The sequence below is a fragment of the Octodon degus genome, unplaced genomic scaffold, assembly GCF_000260255.1.
Source record: "Octodon degus isolate 3935 unplaced genomic scaffold, OctDeg1.0 scaffold00091, whole genome shotgun sequence".
NCBI classification, from domain to species: domain Eukaryota; kingdom Metazoa; phylum Chordata; class Mammalia; order Rodentia; family Octodontidae; genus Octodon; species Octodon degus.
The window spans coordinates 9,149,034-9,169,493 of NW_004524667.1; the positions used below are offsets into that span (position 1 = coordinate 9,149,034).

The window sequence follows — 20,460 nt, forward strand, 5'->3', positions numbered from 1 at the left end:
GTGCAATCAGAGAAGGCCACCCATCGGCAGCAGCAACATCTCACTTTTACCTTGTATATTATCTATGTCTCCTCAATGCCTAATAGTTTTTCATTGAGAAGTCCTCATCCTCTTGGCGTTGCATTTGCAATCGGGCCTACTGTTTCAGACGTAGAATATTCAACTCAATTTCAGAAAATTAAAATTTACCAAACAGGTAATTAGGGAATCAAATTTTAACATAAGAAGCTTTTTTTTTGCTGTTGTTTTGTTTTTTGTTTTTTGTACTTCCTATCCTGAAATGGTATTGGAGTAAGCTTCAGGTTCCTCTAAAGCTATGGTTTTCAAAATGTGATGCTGTACTGGTGATGTCAGCATCAGCTGGAGAGTGTTAAAAATGCAATTCCTCCAGCCCAGCCCAGCCCAGCCCTTGTGTTCTACCCTCTGGGGGCGACTAAGCAAGCCCAGGCAAGCCTCACTCCAGAGGATTGTGTTGCATTTGAGTGTTTGAGAGCCAGCTCCCTAACACATTTCACATTAAAACCAAACTTCACTGTGGGACCGGTAATGTTAATTGCACAATAAAAATATTATTTTAACCATTTTCTATAGATTAAACATTTAAGAAATTAACCATTGCATGAAAATAAGCACATTGCATTTGCAGTGAAAGTCATTTACATCGATATTGTACAAATGTAGTATGTGCTGTAGCATTTTATGCTTCCTTTGTCCCTTTATATACTCTGTTTATTCCCTTTAATTTCCTTCTACTTCCTTTTTTTTTCCTACTTCCTGCACTAGAAGATGGGTTAGAAGAGAGTAGCCACCATTACCATTAAAGGAGTCTTTCAATTGTATTTCTAAGAAGTTTTCCTAAAGAACCAATCATGAGTGCTCCTAGGTGCATCGATTCAGCAACACATATGAGCATGGAAGGTGTTTATCATAGCTAAAAGTGGGAAACACCTGAATGTCTAATAGTTGGAGAACAGTAAACAATTTTAGGAACATATATAAAAGGAAAAGTATGCAACCATGTAAAATAATGTGGATATAACATGATTTATTAAGTGAAAAAACTTACAAGAACATACTTTCATAAAGAATATATATATATACACACACACACACACACACACACACAATGTTGTACCTATAAATGCCCTACATGTGAGCTTATTTAGTGATTATTTCTGGAAAACAAGATCACGGGTAATTTTAATATTCTTTTTCAATTATGTGTATTTTCTAAGTTTTCTAAAGTGATTTTCCTAGCAAGTAGACAATAATTACCAAAACCAAATGCACTGAGCAACTCTCCCCTTCCCTTTGTCACTGAGGAAGAGGTCGAGACCCCTGCAGCCCCTGTCTCCATGAGAACGTGATATCATTGGTGGGGGAGCATGCCCCGAATGTAAGCTAACTTGGTGTCAACTTTGTGCCAACTCCTTTGTGAGGGTAGAGGGCTCAGTGGACGCTGCCTTCCTTTGCAGCTATCTCGGCTTCTGCCCCGCCCTCCAGCTTGGCATCTTCTGAGCGACTCTCCACTGAGACCAAGGCAAGGAGGAGTTTCTTCACAGAGCCAGGAAACACGCCATCTTCACGTAACCCAAGTGCGCCGGCGGTGCGGAGGCTGAGCCTGTTCCTATTGTTGATATTCCACGGTTGTGAGCATGCTCTGAAGGTGGCCTGATTGCACTCTCGTCTCAGCCAGAAGTCTGGTTTTGTTTTCATTTTGTATTTTCTCCCCCAGAGGCTGGAAAATAGGACATGCAGTCAATTACCTTGCTAGTGGCTGATCAGAAACCTCCGACTCCCTGTGCATCAGAGAGGAAGGGAGAAGTAACCTTGCTGGCTGCGCTGCCACTCTCGGGCTGCCACTCAGGGGAAAAAAATGATGTGGAGAAATTGAACTGTGATAGTGCCAGTCCTTTATTCCAGAAGCCAGCTTTCGCCAGGGACATGCTAGAATGGTGAATTTGGGCTGTTCAGTGTCCTGTTCTGCTTGGGGGAGCCTGCTCAGTGTGGTGAAGAGGGCCCTGAAAGGGGGTCTGGTAGGGAGTTGTCTTTTCTAGTAAGTAGCTGACTCACCCAAATTTAGGAGAAATGGTGGGAAACAGGCTTCCCAGGGATCTGGTCCAGAGCCCTGACGCTCTGTCAGCCTTCTGTGGGGTCTGTGTGTGCTGCTCTTCCACGTGGCTCTCCCTAAGGAAGCTTGGAGGTTTGTTTCTCATCTTGATGGAACAATTGAGAACTCTTATGTAAATATCAATAAATGCTTAATCAGAAAGCCAGTAAGGGGAGAATATGGAGACCACATGCCTTCTCTTTTCCCAGCCGTACCATTTTATACACAGTTCTAAACCTAATCATGGTGCTATTGGGAGGAGAGAGCTTAACTATCTGCTTATGCAAGGACGTGAAAAGTATTCCCTATTGTCAGACTCTAATGGTGTCAGGGTCCCTCTCCTAGGAAGTATGTCAGGAATGGAGACTGGAAGCCAGGAATTTATCAGGAAGTGCTTCTGGACTTCACACCTATGGCTGAGCATGGAAAAGCATGGAGAACTGAACCAGGCAAGAGCAAGCTGAATTTCAGCATCACCATTTGGCTCAGCTAGTCCTATGGCATGTACTGGAGTTAGGGTGAACCCTTAACCATTGGGTCAAAGGAAGCATGCCTTTACACCTTGACATTGAGCAGTCCTAGAATAAAAGGTGATCCATGATCCTAGAAAAGGATCTTTCTAGAGCCTTAGAGACATTCTGAGCTGAAAAGGGCTGGTTTCCAATACTTCCAATATCTGAGATGATAAAGGGTTTTGTACTGAGATAATGTAGACAAGAAGCTTCTACTGCAAAGTATATCTCCTACCCCTGCCAAAATCTGGCTCTAGTACCTCAGTTACTTTTCTTGTTGCTGGGACAAAATACCTGACATCCAAAATTAAGAAAGGAAAGATTTATTTAGCTCACTGATGGTGGAGGTTTCAGTTCATACTCAGCTGGCTCCAAGGCAGAGTAGCACATGGCAGAAGGCAACAGTTCATGGTGGCAGCAAAAGCAAAACAACAAGAGCAAAAAGGGATAAGCAGCGATAGCAGCAGCAGAGGCAGTGGCAAGCCTCTCTCTACCCTATATTGCATTCAAGCTATTGGCCCCAGAACCAGCATAGCACTCACACCCATAACCCTAGCATTGGATCATGAATTAATCACAAACTCTAGAAGCCCACTGCCCCATCATAGCATGAGGCTTTGGGAGGACAACTAGACAGAAACCATAACATCTAGTAAGGAATTAAAATGGTCTATTGGGATAGTTGTAAGACAAAAACTATAATGTCATTGAGTAGTCCCCTAAAAAAACCCATGAAAATGGTATGTGATGAAAGAGGAACCACTGGACTGAAGGATATGTCATTCTTCTGGAATAAATAATTCTTTAAACATCATCCTATTAATATCACTCTCAATAGCAGATTGCCTTTGATTCTATGCTAACAAATTTAGAAATAATGAAGTATCCAAAATGAGGCCAAAGACTTCTGCCTGCATTTGAATTCTCACTGTACAACTGCCAGAGGGTAATTGTTGCCTATGCAAACCTTACAGCTCAAAAATCCATTCTTCAATAAGGTCAGTGACCATGATAAACAGACCTTTGCTACTAGAGTTAATTGAGAGATCAGATCCAAATTACTTTATCATTCATTTAGTCAATGACATTTATTGAGTAAATAACCTTTTATATAAAAGTTGTAGGGCACTACCAAAGAGGGATAGAACTAATGACTACTCACATTTGGCCCATTCTTTACAGTAGAATATTTTGACATCATTTTACTTGATTTAATGAGTTGTGTTAGTGCCTGCATCTTATAATAGGGAAAGTGGAGTTCAGAAAACCAAGTTAATTGATCCAAATAGTTTCTCACCTAAACACTTGCAAGGAATCTGCAGTTTGAAATGATATCACTTATGAAATTATCAGAGAAAATTGTGTGTGTGTGTGTGTGTGTGTGTGTGTGTGTGTGTGTAAGATAAATAAGAATTTCTAGACTTGGAATTCCTTCAGGGAAGAGACCTAAATCGTTAGTAGCTCTTTCTTACCAAGCAACTAAAATATAGGGTAGATTTCAAGGTAAATCAACAACTACTCTTTTAGATTAATTGTGGATGGCACAGACCTATAATCCCAGCTAATAATTTAGGGGAGGAATGCAAGTTTTAGGCCAGTCACAGCAACTTAACCAGGCTCTGTCTCAAATTTTTAAAAAATAAAAGTTGTAGAGTTCTACTAAAGAGAAATAGGAGTAATGACTACTAACATTTGGCTCACTCTTTACAAATCCTTCTGCTATGCCCTGACATGAGGAAATAGGTCCACTAACTCAAGTCTCCATTCCTCTGCTTTCAGAGTCACTAATTCCTTGTCCCAACCCACAAGACCTCATCAACTTAAGTACCTCCCAAAGGCCCCATCTCTAAACACAATGAACACATAGCAGCAGAGCACTTGCCTGCCTTGTGCAGCACCCTGTGAACAATCCCTAATGCCAATATTAAGACATTTACTCTTTTGAGTTATTTCTCCCAAAGTGAGGAATTTGACAACAAATGAGCCTTAGCTCATTTTGTGTGGCTGTAACAGAGCATCTGAGATGGGGTAATTTGTAAAGAACAAAAATGTATTTCTTATAGTACGGAGACTGGGAAGTCTAATACAAAGTTTCTGGCATCTAATAAGAATCTTCCTGCCATATCCTGATGTGGTAAGGGAATAGGTCTGCGGTAAGGAAATAACTCAAGTCTCTATTCCTCTTTCAGAATCACTAGTTTCTTGTCCCAACCCACATGACCTCATCAACCTTAAATATCTTCCAAAGGCCTCATTTCTAAATACCATGAACACATAAATTTGAGGATTAAGTTTCTGGCACATGAATTTTTGGAAATCATATTTAATCAATACAGCAAATATAAAGATGTGTAAGAGGGGATGGCCAAATAGCTCAGTGGATTAAAGTACCTACAAGTAGGTACTGGGACTGGGGGTTCAATCCCTGGGCCTGCTGTGCCAGCACTGCCCGCAGGGCACATTGTGACTGGTCGTGCTGGCATGCATCTATAATCCCAGCTCTTGGGAGGCTGTAAACAGGTGGATGTCCTATAGCTTGTACTGGGGTTAGAGTGAACCTTTAACCATTGGGTCAAAGGGAGCATACCTGTATACCTTGACATTGAGCAGTCCTAGAAGAAAAGATGAGCCATGATCCTAGGCAAAGTATCTTTCTAGAGCCTTAGCAACCCTTAGAGAGTCTGATCTAGTAGTGAGACCTTGAACACCCTGTAGACCCTTCTCTAAAATACAAAATAAATAAATAAATAAATAAATAAATAAATAAATAAAAAAGATTAAAAAAGGGGCTGGGGAGATGGCTCAGTGGAATAAGCGCTTCCCTGGCAAGTGCAAGGACCTGAGTTCAATCCCCGGTTCCGCAAAAAAAAAAAAAAAAGATGTGTAATAGTAAGTAAGAAGTAATAAAGCCAAAAGTCTTTCAAATCTTATTTAGTTCAGAAAGACCCTTTCTTTTTTTCTTTTTTTGTCCATTTTAATGTTTTCACAATTTAATAAGTAATTTTCTTGATGAATGTAGTCATCAGAGTTGTTCAGCAGCATTCGAATTATAGTTTCCCTGATTGGTCTGTAGTCTTCAATAAGTGTAAGAAGTTATTGTATGAAACATCTGTCAAACTAGTAAGACTTCATTGTTGCATCCATCATTTTCAGGATTGTTGGTTACCTGGGCATATTCACCCCACATAACCTTGCCTCTTTGTGTCTCAAGGCCCAACTTGCCCAGGTTCACTTTAATCACTGTTCCTTTGATAGTAGCGCTCAGAGTTGTATACAGTGGCAATGAAGGATTCTTTTTCACACCAACTATTGGCAGGCAAAAGGTGCCTTTCAGTTCAGGATGCGTTACATGGGCCTTCTTAAAACAGAAGCCCATCAACCTAATGAACCTTTCATATTTAGGTGGTTTTCTTCTAAAGCCATCTCCAGAAAAGATTTTAGTAACCATCTTCTTCCATGCCTTCTTTTTTCTCTTTCCACTGTAAATAACTTTTAATATCCATTTCTCCTTGGGCACAAACTTTGGGCAGGAACTTTGGGCAGAGGAACTTCCCATTTTCCAGGCTTTTCATTTTTGTTTTATCATGTGGGAAAGTACTTTTGCACAAGACTGTCCTTCTCTGTCCAGCAGGTAGGCAGGTACTGCTCCTTGTGGAGTCTTTTCATCATTCTTTTGTTTAGTGTTTCTCTTTTCATGCATCTCAATAGTCTTCTTCATTTGTATTTTCTCTGCATGGTGGTGTTTGTGATAGAGCTTAGCCTTCAGGCCAATCTTTTTTTTTTTTTTTTCCTTCTTTGAATATTTATGAACCTCTCAACTTTCCTTCTTACTCTTTTTCTCATGGTAATCCAAATGATATCCATAGTGTTTACAGTGTAATTCAATATATTCATTTCGTGGCATGATGACAGCTACAGAGCCACTGCAGACAACCTTAGGTGTACAAAGAAAAGTCCTAACTTTGAGGTCTTCCAGATGCACCGAGACCCTTTCTTTTTACATGAGTCCCTTGATATCTTTCCTTAATTCATTATTTTTTAACCTAATTATCTCTGCAGACTGAACCTTTGCTAATTACCAGTAAAGTTAATTAGCTTAAGATTTATTATCTCTGGAATGTATTCCTTTTTTATGTATTTAGTTCAGGGTCTCACTACGTAAATCAGACTCATAGTGATCCTCCTGTTTTCAATCTCCCAAGTGCTGTGATTACAGGTGCGCAGTGCCATACCGAGTCTCAATCGCCATCAGTGTGCCCCAGGAGCAGGGCCAGCACAGCTCACCAAGGATCGAACCCCAGCCACTGCGCTCTGCTTAAGCAGGCATTTTAGTCCACCAAGCTATCTGGCTGGCCCTATGGAATGTTTTCCTTTAGATGGCTTCTCTCTGTTGTATGCAGCCTTCCAAGGCTACCTAAGCTCCTCTGATTACCCTGTCACTAAACTTTTGATATAGAAACCATGGCCCATTCTTCAACTCCATCAAGAAATTCCTATTCAGGGTCCAGTCTAGTTTACCTGACAGAATGCAAAAGCAGAAACACTGCCTCATACCTGTGAAGGATGACATCCTACTGGTAGGTCACTCTCATATTTGTAAAGGTGGACAAGATGGTTGTGTTTCTGGTCTTTGCTTTAATATCAAACATGGTGGTAAAATAGCTCAATAGAGAGTAGAGCCCCAATAAAACTGAGTGCGTTCAAGGGTAGAGGATGGCAATCAAGGAAAGTAGACCAAGTACTGTGGAGAATATGAGTGTTTGGGTAATTTAAGGGCCAGAGAGATGCGGAGGAAGAATCATATATGGCAGAGGGGTTGCCTTATCAGGCCTCTAGAGCCTCAGAATGAGAGGTTTGTTCCCCAGGCATCTGTCAGCAGATCTTGTCACTCTCAGCACCCTGGATGGGAGAAATTTGAGTGGGAAAGAGAAGCCAAGTCTTCAAGGACCTGAGGTGCTAACTAAGGAGGTTACTCATGCAGATTTAGAGGGATAAGACTGGGACTCGGTTCTAAACTGGGATGTACCCTGGGGACTTGGTTAGTGGCCTAGAGCAGTAGGCCATTCTTAGAACTGGGGTTCACCCATTAGCAGGTGCCAATGGCAGGCCAGGCTCTAGCCAGGAGGTTACAGACAGACATTCTTAGGAAGACATTCAAGGACCAGGGCAAAATGGCAGAACAGACAGCCAGATTCATCAGAAGCAGCCTGAGGACAAGCTGGGCTGGACTGATGCAGGTTGCTCAGAGGATGTGGGACCAGCAGCTGCACACCGAGTCTCCTGGGAATCAATGTAAAAGGAGTCACATAAAGAACTTCTGTTTAGGAAAAAGATGTACACAATGGTGGCTCAGCTTTTGCAGTGTGTCCCCAAGAGGACCTGCAAGGGCGTTCATAGCTTCCCAGCTAAGCTGAATCATGGTGTATAGGTTTGGTCAGCATAGAGTGGACCATCTACAGAGATAAACCATCTACAGAGATCTAAACCTCTGGTGAAAACTTTGATCTTTCTTTCACTCAGCTATAATGCTGTTTCCATAATTAAAAATAATATGTAATACTGATCTGAGAGCTAAATATTGATACTTGGTTACAGATCTGTTGGATGAAAGTGCACCTCGGGTTTTGGCTCAAATCTCTGGTTTCAAACCACCAACCACATTATTTTCTTTAAAGTGAAAAATAAATAAGTATAATTCCTAATAACCCATAGTGAATAAAATGCTTTTTTCTTTAAAGTGACTATGAATTCTTCAGACATAAGGGTTGTTGTTTAATTTCCGCAGTGTGGTAGATTACCAACAGCCGTCATATTGCCAGGATTTTTCTCCCACTTACAGGCACAGAGATTTATAATTTTGTAAGCCATCCTCTGGATAACACTGTTTCCATTCGTGTGCACTCCTAGGATGAGTAATTCATGAGTTAGAGAAAAGACCATCACTGGTCTCTTCATTGTCTCCCATATAATAAAATATAATATTATAGCAAAAAGCAACATTTGAAGGAAAATTATGGACAAAGATTCCAAAAGTTTATTCAAATAATTGGATTACGTTGCTTTATAATCACACACTTCTCAAAAATTTTTCAAGAAATTAACTTGCCTTTGGTCTTGTTGCTAACTCAAGCTTTCCCCAAGAACCTATGCTTGATGCAGGGATGTGTGTCGCTGTCTGCTTCTCCACTGAATGGCTCTCCTCTTGTCCCATGTGCTTCCCATGATCCACTCTAGGATTTCTTTTTTTAATACCAACCATGTAGCTCATTCCTCATGTTGCGTTGGAACCACTGGTGCTTTCTGATCAGTACTTCGTAGCCTAACAAGGGACCTTGAGAAGTTATTCAATCCCAATCCTTGCCTTCAGACAGTCAGAACGGAAGCACCCCAGAGAGGAAAGAACTTAAATTGCTGAGACATCCAGAGAAAATATTTCATGGCTTCCTTTCTAACCTCCCTCAGTGTTTTAAAAGATGATACCTTTCACAGACAGAAAGTGAGTCCCTTTTAAATCTCTGATGTAATCTCCTCATCCTGCAACTTAAATTCCTCTTGTGAATCCAGGAAGATGAGGAATGGTTGGTGGATGCCTTTGTAGTTTGAAATAGCCTCCTAATTATACTTGAATTTCTTTTCTCTTTCTGCTTTACCTACAAGATCACTGATCTTCAAGTACCAATTTTTTGTTTAGTTTAGTTGCTTTCATTTTGTTTGTCTCCTTCTGTTTCCCAGAATGCAAAAGGGAACAAGAAGAGGTATCGAGTGTCAGTGACATGAATTAAAGAGTAGCGTAAAAGCCTGACCTCAGCTCCTATAAGCACATGCTAATTGGTCTCCACACATGCAGAAATGCCATCAGCATTCCATGCTGCATGAAGAGGTCATGCAGAGCTTGAACCCCTAATGCAGCACGCCTCCAAATAAGAAACACAGAATATAAATAATGTATAACATTTTTGTATTCAGGTTTTTTTCCCTCCCATTTTTAAATCATCAAAATGTGGTCTAGGAATTATACTTTCTCATTTTTTAATATACTATCAGTCAGACAGACAGCTGGAAATAGATCACATGGCACAGTTGGCTATTAATTTATGGAGAGCAGAAAAAGAGGTTCTTTATCAAGATGGGCAGGATGAGAGGAACCCAAACAGAGGGGGCTTGGAGGTCTCTTTCCTTCCTCTAAGATCGGAGGGGCTGAGGAAATCAGAAGCCAGTCATAGAGGGGATGGTACAGAGAGCCCCTGAAAGGAGTTGCAACATTGCATAAGAAACAAAACTAGGCCACTCTGACTCTGTAGGCCACTGCAGCGAGTCCTTTGCCAGTGCGCCCTCTGGCCAATCCCAAGAGGAAGCTAGGTACAAGGAAGCCTCCCTGTAGTGTGTTGGAGGCAGATGTGAAGGCCTACAGCCAGAAGGGGAAGGGTGGAGAATAAGCCTAAAAGAAAATGAAAGGCTTCCAGTGCTGATGGTGAGGAGAAAATTTGGCTTTTAATAAAAGTGGAATATATGTTATCTACTTTGTTGAGTCATTTTCTTTGTTGGAAAGGACACTATTTGCAGAGCCTGACTATAGGCAAAACAACCAAGTACAGGTGGAGGTGAAGCTATAGTTTTGCTCTAATTTGCTAAGACCATCTAAAATGACTTATCACGGCACCATAAAGAATCAATAGTATAGTATGGACTGGAAGTTGCCATTGATTTCAGAGAACACTATCTTCTGGTGCATTATCTCAGTGAGTGCTTCTCTCTCCAGCATTGGATGAGGCATCAAATCTCTCTGCAGGCCTTTTTGCATCAGTGTTAATTATTCAGAGATGTTGTCCTTTTATACTGGAAAGAATGATTCCTGTTTAGTCCTGATTTCAGTATCTTCAGCATTCTACTCTTCCCTCATCTCTCTCAGCCAGGAGAAAAATATAGATTTTTGCTATTGCAGAGATATGTGGTTGAAAGTTTCTTCTACCTCTTCCTCAGAATACCTCATAATAGTACCTTTTGTCTCTATTTTTTCTAAGTAACAGAAGTAATGTGCTACTAAAGTTTATTGACATAGTTTAAAGAATGCTTCTCCCCATTCTATTTCTATCTGCAGGCTTGGATGCCTACCACACCTGGCCTTCATCGGCTAACCTTGCCTTCTCCCTCTACTGACATTATTTACTTCACCTTTACATATTTTCATCAAGCAGTCAATGGTTTGATACCACCTGTCTAGATAAATGTGGCAGAATTAGGGGCATAATTGGGAATTTTTTCCTGAAGGGGACAAAAAGCAAAAGAAATATCCTCCTTACCTATTTCTGTAGCTTTTACAATGACACAAAATTGTTTCATTTTTCATTTGAATGACATAAGGACGAAAGATTTTTGAAACAAAATCTTTTGTGAAATTTAGTTGATCTCCTGAGGGAGGAGCTGCAACCCTGCAGCCTGTCAGCCATCTTGTCAGGCATGGCTCTGTTTGATGATCATGGAATAACTAAGTCACGAGGTGCTCAGAACGGACAAGTGCTTTTTCAAAGATGCCCCTTAAAATCAAATGGCTGCTCAGCCATGGGAAATCCCATCCTGCTCCTAGGTGAAGCACTTCCACTAGAGTAGAAGCTGTGACTGTGTTGCCCTCTGCCCTTTCAACAACCTACACCTTCACAGTTGAGGTCTTCAGTCTGTACTCACCTGTCCAGCGAGCTTATTGAAACAGCTCTCCAAACCACAGCACATGGCATCCAATGTCTCCATGCTCTCAGCAACATACTAGTGAGCAGGTATCTTAGGCGATAAAGAATTAATCGTAGTCCATTTACCTAACGGTTGATATGTTGTGTCAACTTGAGAATTTAGAAGTTTAATAAGCAACTGAGCAGGGGGCCAGGGTCCTCACCTTGCAAACATCCTCATCTTGTTCAAGAGGAGGGCATGGAGATGGTGTGAGTGCTACACCCACCCAAGGGTGGGTAACCTGCTTACAATATAAGGGAAGAAAAGAGGTTTGCTTTCGCCTTTTACTTGGGTTCATTTGGCTGTCTTCTGCCTCCTTGCAGTGTTGCCCCTGTGCCACACCACCCTGCCTTGGATTCAGCTGATTATGAACTAAACCCTCCACAAACTGTGAGCCTTTCCTTCCTTAATTTTGGCCATTGGGTATTGTGTCTCAGCAGCAAGAGGGAAATATCTAAGACAATTAGCAATGCAATTTACTAAAATTTCATAAAGGTCCCCCAGCAAAGACACTAATAGAAAGGACTGCTGGCAATTTGAGGGCAGTTATGGCTTCTGGCTCCCTTCAAATCACATGCCTTGGTATGTGCCTAGCACTTTGCAATTGTACTTTATTCTTCATATATTTTCTCCTTCAAGTCTTATAGTAATCCCCTCTTGGAAACTGACACTTAAAAATGATAAATCACTTATGCAAAATACTAGTTAAACCCAATAATGAACTGCTTTGAAAAACATGACCTTTGAAACTATGTAAGCTCTGCATAACTACTACTATAGAAGAGTAAGGGTGTGTGTGTGTGTGTGTGTGTGTGTGTGTGTGTCCATGAGAACTGTAGAACAGAAACTAAAGGAAAATGGATGAGCATCAGGGGCCCATCGACAGACAGTGAAACCACAGAGGGTCTTTCAGTATTGCTAGTGACACTGTTTCATGTCACCTCCCTGGTTAGATGCAATGAAGACTTTTCTAAGCAAGATGTTATTAAATATCCAAATGTATTCCTGGTCACTTCTAATTAAATTGAGATTAAGTTTAACAAGAAGTTATATTTAATGTGTAGTTTTCCCTGAAACAGAGATAGTAGAGTCAAAGACCTCTTCAGGCTAATGAAGCAGATGGAGAAGTTGCAATGCTCTTTCCTATTCATTCACCCATCAGTGGTACAGCCTTCATGTACCAGGGTGGCCTCTCCAGACAATGCCCAAATCCTAGTTATCTGCAGTGAAGGATTTGTTTCTTCTTCTGTGTCCTTCAACTCGGGACTTAGCTCAGCATCATTCACTCAGATCATCATCACTGCAGAACCCAGAGTGAGGAAACAGCCACTCACAGTTTGCTTTATGGCCAAGAGAGAGTCATAGCCATAAATGACCACTGGAAGTGGTGCCCTTCACTTCCACACAGATCTAGCTGGCCAAAGCCACACGCTCTGCAGTCTGCCCATACTCCCAGTGGGTCAAAAGTTTGCATCATGTTGTGTATGCCTGAGATCAAAAAGCCAGGAATATCCTCAACTGGTACAGGAGACACCGTGCCGCCTGCTGGTGGCAGGCTCCCTGCGAGGGTCAGCCATGGGATCCCTCCTCTCATGGCCTGTACATTCACACTGGAGTCAGGCACATAAACTGGCAATTTCAATAATGTTCCTTAAAGTATGTGATAAAGGATTCAGGGAGACATGCCGGAAGGGAATGCCAGAATCTTCTAACACAAACACAGGAGGCCTTTTAGAGGAAATGTTAAATTTATGATCCGACCTGAGGAAGGAATAAGCTCTAATCAGAAAAAGACAAGGCTGTTGTGCCGCGCGCCCAACAGAGCGCAGCATGTGTGGAGGCCATCCAGGGGCTCCTGGAGGAGCCTGGGGGCAAGTGAATGGCCCTTCGTCCTCACTGTTGCTATAATGTGTTGCTTATATTGTTCGCAGTATCTGCTCAAATAGCCCTTTAGTGTGGTTTTTAATGATGAGCACTGTCCATAAAAGAGAAACCAAATAATAATTTGTGTGTACCTTTTTTTATTTGGGTTTTATCGGTACATTTTTAAGTGAATGCGTTCATCATGCTTTTCCTGTCTGCTCTTCTTCAGTCTACCAGGGTAAGGCCATGAATGGGTGGGCAGCCGGCTTTGTAGTGTTCTAGTGGAAGGGAAAGAAGGAAGAAAGGAAAGAAGAATGAGGGGAAAGGAGGGAAGGAAAAGAAGGGAGGAGGAAAAAGGAAAATAGGCTTAACTGAAAAACAGTGAACCAAATGCATTAAAGGAATCTTATTAGAAATTCAGCAAGAGGAAAATGAGATTAAATGAAACAGAGCCAGTTTCCAGTTGATCAGAAAATAATCAGAGATTCTGAAGCACTTCACATGAAGATTGTCAGTGTCCAAAAGTGGACAAGGGGGTGAGTGTGGGCTTTTTATCTGTTCATCTTCACAAATATCCCATAATCTGATCCTGAGACACTGGACCTTAAGCTGCGCGATCTTTTCAGAATCACAGTGATCCTCCTGTCTCAGCCACCCCAGCACTGGGATTACAGATGTGAGCCACCATGCCCAGTTCTGAGGCTGGCACAGCATACCCACGGTTCCAGGGTCAGTATGGCATGTGGTACTGGGATCAAATCCAGGTCCTTGTGCTTGCTAGGCAGGCGCTTATGCTGCCAAGCTATCTCCCCAGCCCTAAAGCTCATATCTTGTGCTCTGATTACCTACCTTAGAGATGACAATATGCAATGCATTAACTTTTGTTATTTTCCTGTTGTTTTCTTATGAAATTTTGCTTTTACTTTTTTTCCATTAAATAAAAAACCAGATGTGCAGAAATACTTTGATGGCAAGGACCTTTTCTCTTTGTTCCACTACCTTCTTACTGTCTAGCCATGAGATCTGGCAGATGCTGTAGTAGATCTTCAGTGTGGTTATGACCCTGCCACCTAAAAAATAGTGAGAATAAGATCATAGATGGGGTAAACAAAAGAAAAACAACACAGGAGAAGTGTTGGAGGAGAAAGAAACAGCGAGTAATGCTGCTCCTGTGGTCAGCATAGAGCAGAGGAGCTGCACAGGACTCCGCATTCACTGTGCGCCTTTGTGTACCTGAAACCATCTTGCTTAGGCTCCATCTTGAACCATCGCCCTTATTTCACACATGAAAATGTTGAATCAGCATGTGGTGTAACTGTGGCTGAAATTGGTTATGCGGCGTGAAGCTCCCTGTCCTGCCTGCTTCTGCCACCAAAAACACACGTGCACTTTCCTGTCTGCTGTACTGGGGCAGTAGAAACCTGGCTTCTGGGGCCTTCTCTCAGCTGAAGACACAAGATGACCACTGGACAAATCTCTGTGGACAACCCATGAACAACGTGTCCAAGGCCAAATATTTCCTTGCCCCTAGGTGTCCATGTTTGTTCCTTTGCAATATTTTTGTCTTGGTAATAAGAACCTTACTTCCCACAACTGGGCCATCTGAACATCAGGATCCAACCTCCCATCACCAAGCATCTGGAATCTAGCATCGTATCTTAGTGATTAGCTTCCTCATTGCTCCTCAACTCTGAGTGCACTTCTCTACTGTCATCATTTGTCTGAGTTAACCTCGTGGCCTGCCTTCTCACCAGTCTACCCACATCCAGTCCAACCCCTCTTCCAACCTAATCTTCACTCAGCAGGCAGTACAATCTTCAAAACTGTATATCTTACCTGCCATGCTTTTTCCTGCATGGCTTTTTATTGTGTATATGAAGAAGACAAATCCCCATGAGGCCTGTACGACCTGATGCTCTCTTCCTTTCTCTGTGCCTTAGGTCCACATGGCATACAGTGTTTCCCTCTATTCCAGACCTTTGCTCAGGTTGCACCCCCTTCTCAGTGGTGACCACCTACTCAATATTCAGCAAGTCTTCAAGTCCCTCCTCTATCTTCTTTGTCATAGTTATAGCTAATGGGATGATCTAGTGTTTATAAACTACATAATTCAAATCTGTATCTTTTTCTGCTATCCCACATCCCTGTGCTATCCCATATCCTGGGCCATCTGAACGTCTATCTTATTCAGTCAGCAACTGACTTAATTAAGTAATCCAAATGATTTTAGGCATGTATCTGTTATGACAGATATGATGCTAGATATATCCACAAACATCGCCATTGTTTGAAAAGAGTTAAGAAATTAAACACACTTAAATATCTTTTCACTAAGTCAGCTGTGTTATATATAGTATTATTTATTGGCCAATTTAATAAATGCATTTAGTATTTGCTTGCTGTAGCGAGCACCAGATATTTTTACTATGCCTGATCCACATCCTCCTAATCCAGGTGTCTAGAAAACCTCATGCATTAACAAGAGCTCCATCTTTTTTTTTCATCAGTTGTTCCAAAATGCAGATGCCCACCATGCTGAGAAGAGTCAAGTTTATTCCTTCTTTTGATATTAGCAGTATTCTAGAAATCACATATCCTTACATGGAGAATTAAAATTTGCCTGAGAGAGCTGAGAAGCATTTGATTTGAATGCTTTATCTAGTAATGTGTAATTTTTGCTTTTTGTACTGTTTGATTATGAAATGATTACTTAATTAAATTGCAATTGCACAGGGAGATGTGCAGAAGTGAAATTCCTCTTCAATTATTCAACCTTTATGCCTCATTTTAAGTAGAGCATCAGAATGATTGCATTGGTGCTTGTGGAGAGCATGGTTTGCATGAGGTATTTATTTGAATGAAAACATATTTAAAATTGGATAACACAAAAACTAAAACTAAGACCTAATGTTCACTCAGAAACCAAGCCTTGTAGCCCCATGTGACTTAATCATTCTGTTTTCTTCAGTGTCCTCTGTGAAAACTATCCCTTTACAAACCTCAGACAAGGAATGATGGTCATCGTGGTCTTAACCCAAGGGCCCTCTCTTTGCCATGGTGACCACTTTCTAGGTGTCCATCCATCCCCTACCTAGTGGTTGGAACCCCGTCACATGCGAATGCAAAAAGCCTGGCACTTTGGTCATGTTCCCCAATCCAAAAGCATTTGGACAAGCACTGTTTTGGAGAACCAAGAAATAGTAGAATTTCCCAAACTCATTCTGAGACAATCAGTCTGAACCAGATTTCTTTTATTGGCTATTCTCTAAAGAGGCGAGCAGACTTAGCGGTGACTTGTTAGGAAGAGTGCTCTGTGCACCCACTACCAAGATCATTTCCTGGGTTGATTTGCACGTAGAGGTTTAGGCTTGCTCCTTACCATTTGTTTGATTATAGCATTTGGATCTTGTGCCTAAGAAGTAGTACTCCTTCCTTTCTTCCTCTTTTATTTAGGTTCTAAGTCTCTTTCCCTTCCTTACATACTAAAGCATTTCATTTTCTTCTCCCAGTTATTGGCCCCCTGCTCCTTACTTGTTATATCTTTCTTGTTCTGCCATCCAGTGTTATGGCTGTATTTCATAATCTTACTTGAGGATATTGTATGTCACTCTCTGCTTCGTTTTTTTTTTTGTGTGTACCCTCAGTTCTGTAAATTAAATATGAGTGAGTGGTTATGGCCAGGAAAATCAATCTTTAAACAAATTAATATTTCAATGCCAGTTGTATAGCTGTTTCTCCATTTAATGTGTGTCTTGGCTTAGAAATGCAAAACACTGAATGTATCATTTTGGAAATACTTAAATCAAAGTGAAGACCAAGAAGGCAAGCCAAATATGCCATAAGATTGTGAAGCAGACTGTTGGAAGAGAGCTAATGCCTTAATTTGTGGAATCCATATCTTTTTAGACAAATGACAGCACCTTTATTTGATCTTTCTGGCCACTTCACTTCTTTGGGATGGAAAATAAAATATGAATCACCATACCTCTGCAGGAATGCCAGAAAAATATAGGACATTCTGATAAATGTGAATATCAGATAAAAAATGGATACCTCTCCCAAATATTATGTGGGATATACTTATACAAGAATATTATTTGTTGTGTATATGAAATTCAAATTCAACTGAGCAGCCTATATTTTTACTTGATGAACCCAGCGCATCCTATCACGAGACCATTGTGGAAATCAAAAGCAATATTCTACAGTAATGTAACTGAAAAGATTTAGCATGACATTTGATGCATGAAAAGCAAGTCCAGTATCCCTAATCCAAACATCTGAAATCCGGAATCCAGAATCCAAACCTCCTTGAGGACAGACACGACAACACAAGTGGAAACTTTCACACTTGATGCCATGGGACAGATTATAGTCAAAAGGCTGGTACTTTGCTGGGAAGTCATAGATCATCATTCTAACACAAATTCTTTATTGTTCAGAAATATGGCTTAAGTTTGAGAACTTCAGGTTTAAAGATATATGATTAAAAAAATAAGTAAATAAGAAAATAAAGACATACTACTTTTTCCTCTTCCTAACCCAGAAGATGTCACACTCACTTCCACAAAATTAATTCAGATTTAGTTCTTCTAAAATTGTTCGGAAAATCAATCACTTCCCATTGCTATTAGAAAACATATTTTCATAAAGACAATTATATTTTTAATTGAATCAGTGGATTTTTGTTTTCTCCCCCACCAGATTTTCCTAAAATTAAAATGTAAGTAAAAGAATATTTAGATATATTAGAGCATTCATTTCACTATACCTCGCAATGGGGAATTTGTGGTGAACTCGCATATAGTACCTTCTTTCTCTGTCTAATGAAGGTTATTTCTTTAGCTGTTTGGAATAAGTCTAGGAACTCAGCCAGCAAATTGATCACTAACAATTTAAGAGAAGATCAACAAGAGATTGAGTGATGAAGCCAACTAAAGGTCACATTCAGTCCAGTATATTTTCAAAACTGAAGTGACTCTGAGGGGAGTTGCACCTCTCTCTTGCTCATGGATGCCTTCTATGCTTCCTAGAAGGTGGATTAGCAGTAAGTGCAAAAGCTAATAAAGCTATACACTGACATACGCCACCTCCGCAGAGGGCAAAATAAAAGATGTGGGCTTCCTCTTTCATTATCTCCTTACTTGGCCCCTTCTCCAGCCCTTTCCTCTGCCCAGACTCTGAAGCCCTTTGGAGCAAGAATTATCTAATATACTCTTATATGCACAGCAATTTACACATGTTCAGTGGGTTTTAAGCATAGTTTGTGTCTGGAAAAGACTCTTTTCCCTATTTTTTTAGACAGTTACCTTCTGCATCAAAAGGCTCTTGTAAGTGCTCTTATGAGAATGTGTATCAGAGACTCGCTCCCTGTCTCCCCAAAGGTCAGGGCAGGCTGAAAAGGCACGGATCAAGAAGAGAGCCCTCACTGGAGACTGAACATGTTGGCCTTCTCACCTCAGTCTTTAGACTCCAGAACTGTGAGAAAGTAAATTTCCTTTAAGCTACCCATTCTGTGGCAATTTACTCTAAGATAAATACCCAAGAGTGGACTACTGACTGTATAAATGATGACAAATACATATGTAGATTATTGAGCAGGTGTAGTCATTCTTTAGCAGAAATATCACTTAGGGAAAAAGATTCATTACATTTAAGTGAATAGGCAAGCTGTAAAACAGTACTAAATGTAGATGCACATAGACACACAAGCACATACATGCACATACACGCACACAGCCCATACCCAAATTGTTAAAAATCGTAAGTTCATACATCATAATGTGAATAAATAATTGCCTCTGAGTGGTTGAATTGTTTATCTTTCATTTTTCTTTTTTCTCTACCATATTTTACCATTTCTGAATTTTGAGTTTTTACTTTTATAATTAGAATAATCAATTTTTAAAAATTTTGTTGTTACTACTAATGAGCTGATACCCATTTCAGGGAATGATACTAAAAAAGAAGAGGCTAGGAGAAGCTGCCTTACACCAGAGTCTCACCAGGAAGGCTGAGATCTCTCAGGCACAACACAGCCTCTTGATGCACTAAGACACGGTCTGTAGCTTCTAGATGACAATGAACCCTGTGTAATGGCAGCCCTCCCTCTTTCTCTTTATGCTTTTGATTCCATCATTATTCACTCACCAGTTTTTCTGATCTTTTTGTACCATTGGATAAAAAGACTTGCAAGATAAAAAGGAACTGAGAAATCCTTAACAGGCAAAAGCAGAAAAAGATGTTATTGACTGTAATCTGTCCCATGGAATCAGGGTGAACGTTTCCACTTGTGTTGTCATGTCAGTCCTCAAGGAGGTTTGGATTCTGGATTTTGGATTTCAGATGTTTGGATTAGGGATCAACCTGCTTTTCATGCATCAAGTGTCATGCTAAATCTTTTCAGTTACATTACTGCAGGAAATTGCTTTTGATTTCCACAACTGTCTCATGGCAGGGTGCGCTGGGTTTATCAAGTAAAAATATAGGCTCTCAGTTGAATTTGAATTTCATATACATAACAAATAATATTCTTGTATAAGCATATCCCACATGATATTTGGGAAAGATATCCATTTTTATCTGCTATTCAGATTTATCTGAATGTCCTTCAGAAACAAATGAAATGAAGAGAAATGTTGCAAACAGAAAAGTTGTTTGAGAAGTATGGCTTAGTTTCTCTGTACCTACCTGTACAGATATTTTAAATCCTCAGGGTACAGTATATCTGTTATGGTTTGCGTCTAGGTATCCCCCCAAAGCCTCCTGCAGTCGTGGGACAGCTTGGAGTTGTGAATGATTGTTGATCCAATGCTGGGATTATGGGTGTGAGTTCCCTGGGGCAGATACTCTGCACTACAATATAAGCGGGAGAGAGAGGCTAGCTAGCTGCCTGAGGTGCTGCTCTGCCTTAGAGCCAGCTGAGTATGGACTGAAACCTCCACTGACTGTGAGCTAAAGAAACCTTTCCTTCCTTCACTTTGGGTGTCACGTATTTTGTCCCAGCAACAAGAGAAGAGTAACTGAGACAGGGTTCATCCATTTGCTTAACCTCTGCAAAATGTGAGACTTTGTCTAGCCATCAAATATTTTAGCAATAATGTTGCAATTAGCATCATTTGATTGCTGCATAATGTACATACACATATCAAAACTTCATGGGGCCAGGGAGATGGCTCAGTAGAATAAGCACTTCCCTGGCAAGCACAAGGGCCTGAGTTCGATCCCCAGTTCCGCAAAAAAAAAAAAAAA

The 20,460-nt window shown here is 40.7% G+C and overlaps 1 protein-coding gene and 1 pseudogene across 2 annotated transcripts in view; one reads left to right on the plus strand and one right to left on the minus strand.

The window, feature by feature from the left end:
• Kcnb2 (potassium voltage-gated channel subfamily B member 2) overlaps positions 1-20,460 on the plus strand; it is a 534,338-nt gene that overhangs the window by 225,635 nt on the left and 288,243 nt on the right. The gene's annotated exons all lie outside the window — the stretch shown is intronic.
• On the minus strand, positions 5,735-6,526 carry LOC101563431 (annotated as a pseudogene).